Below are 11922 nucleotides of genomic sequence, written 5' to 3' on the forward strand. Positions count from 1 at the left end.
TATTATTGTTCGTTCGTTACCATTTACCACTAGATAAAAGGGGAGCGGAGGCACGTTATTATCATAACTTAAGGCCTTAATTTTAAGAATACGAGAAGAAGAAGAACATTGTTCGCGTCTCTTTGTTCACGCTAAAAAGAGGGTTTACTTGTGCTCAATTTAGGGGTCGATTTATTACTTATAAAAAGCATTGAGGACACCTAAGTCTATAGGTTTAGGACATTTACAGGGTCAAAATTTTATAAACTGCATTTAACTTAAGTCATTAACCAGTGGACTGTTCTTCCTTTTCTCAGTAAAACCTCAGGAAAGGGCCTGGTAAGGCCTTCGGAACGTTGGGAAGGTATAGCCTACACATTCATTCACAAAACCACACGTTGGGATAGTAGTCTGGGGATGAATGAACACTCATAAGAAACACCCACAAACTTGGTTTACAAAAGGTGCCCTAAGTTCTCAACCATTTATGTAACAAATTAGCTCAAAGTGAGATGAAACATAATTAATCATACACGGGTTAGTATATAATTGCATTCAATATTCAGGACTTACGTGTAGCATTATAGCATTAATAGTACCATAACAAGTGATTTGTTCAATGCCGCAGGGCGGGACAGTGTTATATCGTTTATTGACTCTAAGATAAACTTATTTTCTCTGGACACAAAAAACAAATTATTTTACTACTACTACATGATGATTTTAAAAGCAAGGTGGTAGCTAGTGAACCCAAGACCGCTCAGACAAAACACTTTTGAGATACAACTCATAGGGTTATTTTTCCTAAAAGCAGTCAGTGCAATGCTTGTCCCGGCGGCTCTCATTTGTCCGCCTATGGCAAGGAACATTTGGTGAAAGGCAGCATCTTTGATTCGTTTAATGGCCCAATTCTTTCGGACGGGCATTTACGAGAATGTGCTACGAGGTGGTGCGCCCGCGACGGCTTGTCGTGAAATGTCAGTTAGTGAATTCCCACGGCCCTCCACAAACAGTTGCCCCTGGCGGCCGTCTTTTCCTCACATGCAGTCCCCCTTTGAGCGAATTGGTCATTGACACTATACGTGTCATTAGAACGGTCAAGCACATGGGGCAATCGCTTTTGTCTTAGTGGAATTCTGTTTTAAATGTTCCAAACAAAAGGTGTGGCTGGCCAAGAGGCCCTGTTTCGTATCATTCTCATGAGTGGGGATCTCGAAAGCAGATACTCACTGATCAAGGCACGGGCGTTTATGTAATGTTACAATACGCAAAATTTATGAATTATTGGGCATTAGTAAACTGGTCGGCCACAAGTGCTCTCATCACCCACAAACAGAAGGACTGGTGGAACTATTTAATATCGCACGTTTTAAAAACGCAAATGATTCGAAAAAAAGTTCTTTCAACGAAAACACCAAAATTTAGATATATGGCTGGAAACACCTTGTATTCGATGTGGGCAAAGACGGTCCGGAAGCCTCCCCGGGGGTCTTCCCCGTTGGAGTCCTGGACGGTCCGCCAAGCCCCATGGGGGTTTTGGGACGTACTGAGAGGTTTTGGGAGGAGGGAACTTCGGAGGAGAGCAACACAAACCACAAAATTCAGGCATGTGCTGGACTTGAGACCCAAACTCCAAACTTTGGGGCAGCTCTCTATGAGAATTTTTTACAGGCCCAGGACAAGCAGAGCCGGCTCTGTATACATCGGGGGTAAACCAGAATTACGTCATTTTACACGGAGGCGGCGATATAAAGGTACTGGTATTGCTGTGCCAACATCTAGCTCGAAAATTACGCGCCAAGTGGCAAGGACCCTTTGAGGTCACACGGAGGTGGTGGGAGCTGGGATCTCGCAATTTTGAGGATGGTAATTTGATCAGACCGGAGTGGGGCGCATCAAATCTTAAATCTGAAACCTATTCTTAAAAGGATAGAAGGCAGAGGTGGAAAAAACCGGTGATGCTGACGACAGCAGGGCGTGCGAGAGGTAGCTCTGCGGGCCAGAGGTGAACACTAAAATTCCAAGCTCTGTTCTTTGGCTCCAGGGGGGACCGCCGATACTTTCTCTCTCGACACTACCAGCTCAATGAGTGCTACAGTAGTTGTGCGCCAAACAAGTGTGCTTTCTACTGCCTTGAGCGTCGCTTTGCCGCCGCGTCTGCAAAGTGCATCTTGCAGCTTTTGACAGCCCGCTGAGTGGCCACTTTAACCACAAGTTTATCAAACAAACGCACCCAAGCACAATTTTCACCAATAGCCGTCAGCTTTGTCTCGCGGATGTGTTACCTTTGACAGGCTGGCACACACAGAACATCCAGACAAACGTTAAGTAGACAGCTCACTATAAGTTAGTCGACTGTATTTCTCTTAGAAAAAATATCTAGGTCGCTGTCACACTATGATTTCAGTAGAGTAAACAACTTCAGTTGCCTGTTTTAGTTAAATCTATTTCCATATTTTAGTAAAAAATGAAGGCATGACTAATTTGCTCCCATTGTTTCGGCACAAACTGAAAACGAAGAAACGGAATAAATTAAACCTGGCCCCAATTTAGCCTGAAATCATTGAAGAGACTGAAAAGACGTGACGATTCATGTTAATAAAAAAAATGTCTCCCATGTTTTAGAACCTGCCAGTTACTCTCCATCATTAGCTAGTGATCAACTCAGCAACTTTAAAGGGAAAACATTGTCTTTACTTGCATTCCCATACAATTTAGAAGGTAATAAAAACTAAGGTAACGTAAAAAAAATTTGCATAGCCGCATTAAATGCAGGAAGTACGAGTGTGTATTCTATCATTAAAAGTATCATGAGTGCAAAATTGATTCTTGCGCGCGGGAGGCGCATGAAGCTGACCCCGTCGTGTGATGCCACAATTGTTATTCTATTATGTGCTACTATGTTTTCTTCATTACAAATCTGTTTTTTGTTTATATTTTGTATCATTGCATATGTAAAAATAAATTAACTTTGTATGCATATACACAAATGTGAAACAGCAATCTTATTCGCATGTCCTATAACAATTTTATAATTATTTTGTACAATAATATCTCAACTTGAACCTGCTTTGTTATCTTTATATTTAATGTAAAAGAGATTTATTTTTTTAAAAACAATTCAAAATCACCCGAATTGAGCAAGCAGCATCAGCCGTTAGATCATTTTAAAAAACAAAAAAAATATCAAATAGCCTTTAATTTAAAGGTTTATAATTGCCATCTGTCTCGGGTTTGTAGACGTTCATGGGTGAAGTTATTTTAACGCGGATCCCATACCATGTAACCTAAAAGAAATGTGCTCTTTTACTATCCATACATTGTATTTACGCTACGAAATTAGGATGCGCATATGACACAGAAGCTCGCTTTCTGAAGCCCCATGTCTACTTTTCATTTTTCCTGAAACTAACCTTAGTTTCAATTAACAGGCAAGCAAAAAATACTCCCTGCACTTCTGCAGCATCTCATGTGGAGATGAGATACGTCAGCAATCGTGAATGCTCATCTTGCAGATGACAAGAAAAACATTAGTTTATTAATAAAATAATTAAAATGTTTCCTTAGAGAGAGTTCACTGAATTAGCTGGCAGGCTACTTCTACCTAGTTGCTATGGGGCAAACTTGAATGCGTGTGCGTGAGCGCAGAATCAGAATATATTAAGCTCAATGCTCATTATTGATTAAGACTGTGTTCATTTAATATAAACACGAGCGATTAGTTTGAAAAATGACCTTAAATGAATAACTACTAGCAACTAGGAAAATCTTACGTGGGGGGGCAAGAACCTTTATTAATACCCTCTAGACATCTCTGGTTAAAGTTTTTTTTTTTTTAAGCATTTTCTATATGTGTTTGTAATAAATTCTGCTTTCAGAATGGTCCATAACAGAGAGATGCCTTTACATTGATTTTCCTCTGAAAACACTATAAAACGAAAAATTGTAATAAAATTGATATTTTATGTTTTGAGAATAGTGTCAACCCTTCTCCATTCAGCAAACTAAAAATTAAATTAGGCCTACATGATTGTCTCGGCACAGTTTCTTATACAATGTCGTTATATATTTTACAATTGTATTGCCAATAATGACTTGCAGCATTGCTGATATACAATTAAGAAAAAAGTATAGTCTACAAAGCAGCCTAGACTCTTACATTAAGTTCTTGTCTCTTGGCAGACAGCGCGCATCTTTCGCAAGATTTCTTTGTCTCTCTCTCAGATTTATTATATTGTAGGTACTACTTTTAGTAAGGCCTATGCAGCTGCAAAAATTGCAACAAGCCAAACCCAACGAGGCATGAAAACAACTTTGCCTAAACTTGCTCTGCAAGTTTGAAACCCTCATGAGTCACTGTCCATTTGAAAGAGCAAGAGATTCACACCTTTATTTTTCAACCCCCACAAGCTATACAGAACTACCCTCAAAACCCCAACCCCCTCCAGCTGTACTGAATTCATTCGCTATGGTTGTTAGTGTTTTAAAATAGACATGCTCTAAAAATAAAAAAAAAATAAAAAAAATGCGGGAACATAAAACCAGCGAAACTGAGAACAACTTTGGTATTAATCATGTTTATATAGATTTTATTATATATAATAAATACAAAAAAACCACAACAAGGGATTGAACCGTGTGTTGACTAAAATTACTGACTAACTTGATAAACAAACTTCCGTCTCCAGAACAATGTGTATTCATCCACATCACAATAAGAAAAAATAACATCGAGCATTATATATATATATATATATATATATATATATATAATATAATAGTATTCATATATATATATATATATATATAATATAATATGGCATGGACCTTGATTGCATGTTACCCATGAAACCAATATAATTTGTTTTTAAAATTAACAATTCCTGTATGAAATGGTCTACAGCAACCGTTATAATCAAACATTTTTAAATTTCTGTGCCAGAGTGCACAGAATGAATGTACATGCACAATTTTTAGGGGGGGAGGGGCTTTTTTTTTTTTGTTTCTTAAAGTAATTTTCAGATGCCAGTGGGGAAAAAAACGGGATAAACACAAATATGAAACTTGTAAATATTTAGCCTAGATTAACCCACAGTAACAAATTTTAACTGATTATAGTTGTCCTATTTTCTTTTGCTGGCATGTTTATTTTTTTTTTTTTAAAAAACACGCTAAACACGCTAAAATAAATTAAGATTTTAAGAGGAAAAAAAAAAGTCATGTGTAAGTCGCATTTTATTACAGGCTTCATAAATATAACCGCAGGCCTATAAATGTGATAATTGTACCAATAGGATATTTTTTGAGTTACCCCACTTTACACACAAATCCTTTAAATTTAAAACTATCAGAACAGAAACAAGAATTAAAAATATATCATTCTAATGGATATGAGCAATCATAATGAGCGAAAAAATATGCCAAAGTGGACCTTTAGCTGACGGCGTTTGGATTACACCACTTTTCTTACCTTCCTTGGGCTGTTCGGGGCAGCCGGACACTTTTCAGCAGCTCATTGACAGAATCGCTTTCGGCCGCATACGCCTATGCCGCTGCCTATCTAGATGACATCATCATTTACAGTCAGGATTGGTAGCGTCATATAGCGCATCTGCGGGCATTCCTACGGGTGCTGAGAAGGGCCTGGCTGACGGCCAACCCGAAGAAGTGTGCGACTGGGCATGTGGAGGTCAGGTATCTGAGCTTCCACTTGGGTAATGGACAGGTGCTCCCCAGCCTGAGTCGGGTGGTGGGGGTATGTGGTGAGGGGGGCGTGGTTCAGCAAAGTCTGCAGTGGGAGAGAAGGTCGGGAGATGAGCGGTGAGTAAGTGGGGTAAGTGCAAAATGATGAACACCTGGTCTGATTGCAGATGTAATTGGCCTGGAAGAGACGGGTTAACCCTTGAAGACTCTGCGCATAGAACAGTTCCACCAGAGCATATCTTAGTATTTTAGAATGCTGTGCTGTCATTTCAGTTTGAGTATTTTCATATGACATATATCAATACAATCCTTACAAACCCAATTTAAAGGCTATGCTGTCAGAAATCCATAGTAACTAGACACAATAAACACACACAAAAAAATTAAATTGGTTTTTAATATATTCGTTTTTTAAATATGACTGTCAACTCAAAATTTGTCAATGTAAAAAACTTGCATAAAAACACTTTAAAAACCTACACAAAATTATCTGAACTCTTTATAGGAATGAGTTTTTGAGATACGCTCATTTTTATAAACAGTGCGCTGTGAAGTCAACAGTAACATTTTGCTTTTGAGACCAAAGTTGATGAAAATGAATATGAGACCATGTCAGATATTCTTGTGGTAAAAATGTATTTCAATTTATAAATAAAAATTATTCAAAAAACTGTACATTATCACACCTAAACATGCTGAACCATAATTATATATCACATATACCACATACGGCACCCCTACATATGTACAGTACAGGCAACCCGAGCTGTGATAGGACTTGGGACAGTTCCTGTCAAGAGAATAACACAGTGGGGCACTTGGGCATGCCTCACACATGAATGGAGGCAACCATTTCCCACACAGCCTGCATTTCTTGTGCCCCTGTGTGTCTTTTTTGAAAGCCGAACTGTACCAGAAAATGCAACAGGTAAGTGCTGGTAGCTCTCCTGTGCAGTTGCAAGGAGGACACCCCACACAGCTCCGCCGTCAAAACTGTTCTTGGAAGGCCTGGTGTGTCATGGGCTGCTCCTCTTTGCATGTTACAAGCACAGTTGCATTGTGCAGCAAGTAGCTGTTTGTGCAAAGCAAGTGTCAATGAAATGGTGCAGCACAGTCATGTACCACTTCCTTTTTTTTTTTCCATGAGGAATAGTAGCCAGTCAACTCCCCCATGAAGCATTGTATTCTTTCCCAGCCATAGGAAACTGGAACATCCCCATTCTTGTACCCACTGCTGGATTTGCACACTCTTTTCACAGTGTCCCCCGAGTATACAGTGTGCAGAGTAGTGCAATAACCACTCTTGTTGTCCATCGCATTTTGTGAAAAGGAGTGATCTCCTGTCTGATCCACCTTTTTGATCTGAGATTTCCTTGCCAGCACATTCACTTTTGGTATTTGGGACACCAATTCTTGTGTCCCTGATGGTTCCACAGGCTCCAAACCCCAGGTTATAAAGGTGCTGGAGAAGCACTGGACTGGTATAAAAATTATCACATTAAATGTGATATCCAGATCCCAAGAACTCCTTTCTGACCCACAGTCGAATGAAAGTTCCTTCCCACTTACAGCACTGGACTTCCTTGTGTAAATGTTGAAATCCACTGTGTAGCCACTACTGTCACACAACCCAAACAGTTTTATTCCCCACTTTTGTTGGCTTGTTTTTGGCTGTACTGCTTCAGGCTGATTCTGGCTTTAGTGTTTTTAGCGTATGAGGCCTGAACCAGACAAATTAAAGATTCTATCGTGAGCATGTTTTGAAACAAGAGAAGCCCGAATTCCTCGGAAAGGCAACAGGATGCTGTGAATCAACTCCTAGCACACAGTCTGAAGATAGATAACCAACCAGCTCATTTCACACATGAACAGCTATTCAACATTAACACCATTAGAACAATTATTGACACATTCCAATCGAAGAAGAGATTGTCTAATTTGGGGGCAAGTAATTGAAAGAGATGGACAGTCTGACCCTCACATGTAAGCCATGAGAGTAAACAAGATCGTTGGATTGACTTCCCCCCCACCTAGCAGCACCAGACTGAAATTCCTAAGGAGACCTGTTAACCCCTCTGGTCTTCACAGGACCATATCCTTACTCCCCAGAATGGCACAAGAGAATGCCTTCCAATGCATATATGCACCAAAATGAACTCAAAAAAGACTTCTAAATGGATATCAGTCCATTGCTTAACTCCATATTATGCATGTAACCCACACATTTGATTATAATGTTTCTAAAAAATCACTTATGTGTATGTCTTTTTAAATAACTCTTGAATAGCTTAAGGGATCATATTCTATGTTAGTATGTGTGTGTTTGAATCTTCTTGCTTGAAACCTTTCTGACCATCAGTTATTTGTCAAATGTATCATATTCTTGTTATAGGAATCATGTCCAAATTATACCCTGCAAGAGCGGGAAAATTCGGACCACGTACTTGATACGATAACATATGATTTATGAATGGGTGTGACAAACAATGCACCACCCCGAGAAAAGACAATATCTAAATTGGTCAAGACCACATTGAAGGTGTGTGGCCAAAATGCCAGTTTAAATACTCAGGATTACCATCAAATTTTGCTTTTAGCTTTCGTTTAGCTTTTGCTATCAGTCATGCCGGCTTTTAGCCTGCTTTTTAGCTTTGCTTGTAGTTTAGCTTTTAGCCATGCTTTTAGTCATCATTTTTAGCGTTCTTCGAGCGCCGTTCCAGCATGCTTCGGCCTGCACGCCTGCTACTTCACCACGATGAGAAGAAACAGACCACCTAGTCTCGTCAAACATTTACTTCTATTCTTTTACTTTAGTTTCTGCTTCTTTCTTTTTTTTCCGTTTGAGAGTTTCGTGTTCTGAGATTAATGTGTGTTTTGTAACGCCGTGTCGTCCTAGAGTCTGACCTCGAGTTCCCCGTCTGAAACTTCAACAGCCACCCCCCCACAATCTCTGCATCGTCAGCCCAACGCCCAACCACGGGCTTCCAAGACGTCACTTCAACGAACTCCGGGACTTCCAGCCAATCAGCAACCTCGGGAAACCCCCTTTCAGCGACAACAATGGGAACCCCGTTTAAACAGGCAACCGCAAGTAACCTCCAGACTCACATCTGTACTGGTGTTATCTAATATAATTTTAAACCTCATTAAGGGAACTCAGTACGAGGGTTAATTAATTTTTCATATATAATGGTTGTTCATGTATATGCAAATTTCACGTATTGCTGTAAACTTGGGATTCCAAATTTTCATTCTCTTAAACTTATTCTTTCCTAACTTTCTATCTTCCTGCAACTTGTGTGAATGTGTGAGTGCGTGTGGCTGTATGTGTTAGATTAGTTTATATGTCTTAGATTTATTAATAAAGCCCTAATCATATTGCGAAAAGAGAAGTATCTTGTGTTTTTGTGCTTACAAGTTAATGTCTTAAACTGCCGATCTTGTTACTGTGCTAATTAAGAGTGTTTTCACTATACTTTGGATATTAATATCCAGTGCAGATTTGATGTTAAACGGCTCGTTCAGTGAATCGCTGGGCCGTTTCAGTGATTCAGCCGTGAAACAGTAACTTCCCTTTAATTCCCTTTAAATCTTAAATGATTCCCCTTTGAGCTAAACTGACCTGTTTCCCTTACAGTGTCTACCATACGCTCATCCACAGAATGGTTTTTGTCAGGGTGTTAAACAGGCTACACATAAACTGTCATATAGAGGCCGTATTCTATGCAGACATTTATGCTCATCTGTGCCTTTTTTGCTGTCATTGGCAGCATGGCTTCTGCAGGGTCGCTCAAGTGCATGTTCCATAGTGAACGCTGAGGAACCAGTCCTCTGGACATGAACTTTGAGGGGTAGGGAACGGGGAAGATGGATTTGAAACGCCAGTAATCTCTGAGCTTTGGAAGCTTTAGTATGCCCATGTATAGTGTGAAGCCATTCTTATTTTAACATACAAGCACTTCATGGGACTGCACCTGAGTATCTTTTGTGATCTCATCAGTCCTTATACTCCATCAGCACCTCTCTTCGCTCTACTAACTCTCTTTCACTTCACCAGCCATCATGTAAGCTAAAAGACCATATGGGGGAAGAGCCTTTTCATACCAAAGCCCCTAAGCTATGGAATGCCTTCCTCTGCCCGTCAGAAATGCACCAACGTTGTGTTATTTTAAAAAGTTGATTAAGACACATTATTTAAGACTGTCTTTCTCTAATGAATTGTGTTGTATTGCTTTTGGTGTTTTTATTTTATTTTATTTATTACTTTATTACTGTAGCGCTTTGGGTTTAAGAAAAGCGCATTACAAATAAAATGTATATTATTATTATTATTATTATTATTATTATTATTATTTTGCACATTCTTCTTCTGTGACTTCAGTCCCACTTGAATTTTTTTCCCTGCAGCAATATTCCTTGCTGCTTTTTTATTAGTGGTTGGCACACAGTGTTTTGATAGCGGACTTGTCAAAATACATTTTGAAAAAGGTCAATGGGTGTTGGGTTGTCCACAGAAGTTGACAGTGGTGGCTACATACGTCTGGCTGGCTTTTTTTTGGGGGGGCGGAAAGGATGGGGGGGATTGAGGCAAATGGTCATGGTCCTTTTCTGTTTTCCACCCACCAGAATGATTAGGCACTGTCTCTAAATCCAACGTCATGCACACTCACGTTCGTTCTGTTTTTTTTAAATTTATTATTTATTTTTTATTTTTATTTTTTATTTTATTCTATAACACATTTACATTTAGCATATTTCATGAATAAATAATTTAGACGTTTTGGCACAAAAGAAATATAGAAATGACAAGAGTATATGCTGGTTAGTGGTTTTGGATTAATTGTGTTTTTTTTGTTTATTCTCCTAACTCAAAAGCAAAGCATATCTCATGAATGGGGAAGTTATTTGTATTTCATGAATAAATAATTTAGACGTTTTGGCACAAAAGCAATATAGAAATGTGCGTTGTTTATGTTGGTTTGTTTTGTTTATTCTCTAACTTAAAAGCAAAGCATATTCCATAAATATGTACTTACATGTCCTGGAACGGATCTAGTCCTTCAAAAAAGTCAGCTTCATCCGCACTCGAAACAGAATCAGGAGCAGATGAGCAGTCAGAGAGTTCCTCTTTGTCGGACGCGAGCATTATCTCTAAAACCTCTGCGTCTGTGTACATCTGTTTTTGTTGTGCAGGTGTAACTTTGTGCCCGCAACGATTGTGCTTGCATTTGTAAATGTGCATATGTATGTGTATGTGAAAGAAATGATGAAGTAACCAACTGCAACGATAAAAGGGACAATAAGTAGAACGCAGTAGAATAACATATACAGCAAAATGAAGTCAAATGTCGCACCTTGTGACATCATCACACGCATCAAACATTGGGGTCATAGTGCACAGAACGTGATTACGTCAATGAGTCATAGGAAAAGTAAGTAAGTATCAGCCACCGACCAGAGATCGATAGAGCACATGCAAAAACGCACATTGCATTTTAGTGTTTTTTGTTGCAAATGTATATTATGCAATTAAGAGGGTAAGAGGGTAAAAACAATGCAACAGGAGCATGGTTTAGGCTTGATCTGAATGTGTAGCGTCTCTGATTTTGTATGCAAAAAGAAATATTGTGCTACGCATTTAGTTTAATGTTTATATTGGCTTTTAAAACACAGGACACGCAAACTGGAGCAGCACTCCTCCGCATCCTTTCACAACTAAATAAATTACTTGGCCAGGAATGCAGTGGAATATTCTGGACTCCTTTCTCAGGTTTGGCTATAATATATAATAATAATTTAATATTCAGTTAATGTGTGTCCACCAAAGCGTTTTTAGCCAGCTGAAAAAAATACCAGGCACTCTGCTAAAAATGGTCAGCTGGTGGCACTTGAGAATGCTTTGGTGGCACAGCATTTTTCCAGACACTTTGGCTGCTATGATTTGGAATATCCATGGCAGTAATGTATTGCTAGTATCTCATTTTGAAGAACATTACTGAATGTAAATGCAGTAACCAATAATATTAACTTCTCCATTGTTCTTCAGTTGTTGTTCAAGTAGGATGTGTCAGTGTAACAGCTGGGTAAAAAGGGACAGTGATGAGCTTTGTTTTTTACCCAAAGTTAAACAATTATCCACTCTTAGCTTAAAAAATAAATAAATAAATAAATAGATAAATACAATAAATAAATAAATAAATAGATAAATAAAAAAACCTGAGCAAACAAACTTTTAAAATA

The sequence above is a fragment of the Cyprinus carpio genome, unplaced genomic scaffold (assembly GCF_018340385.1).
Source record: "Cyprinus carpio isolate SPL01 unplaced genomic scaffold, ASM1834038v1 S000006678, whole genome shotgun sequence".
NCBI classification, from domain to species: domain Eukaryota; kingdom Metazoa; phylum Chordata; class Actinopteri; order Cypriniformes; family Cyprinidae; genus Cyprinus; species Cyprinus carpio.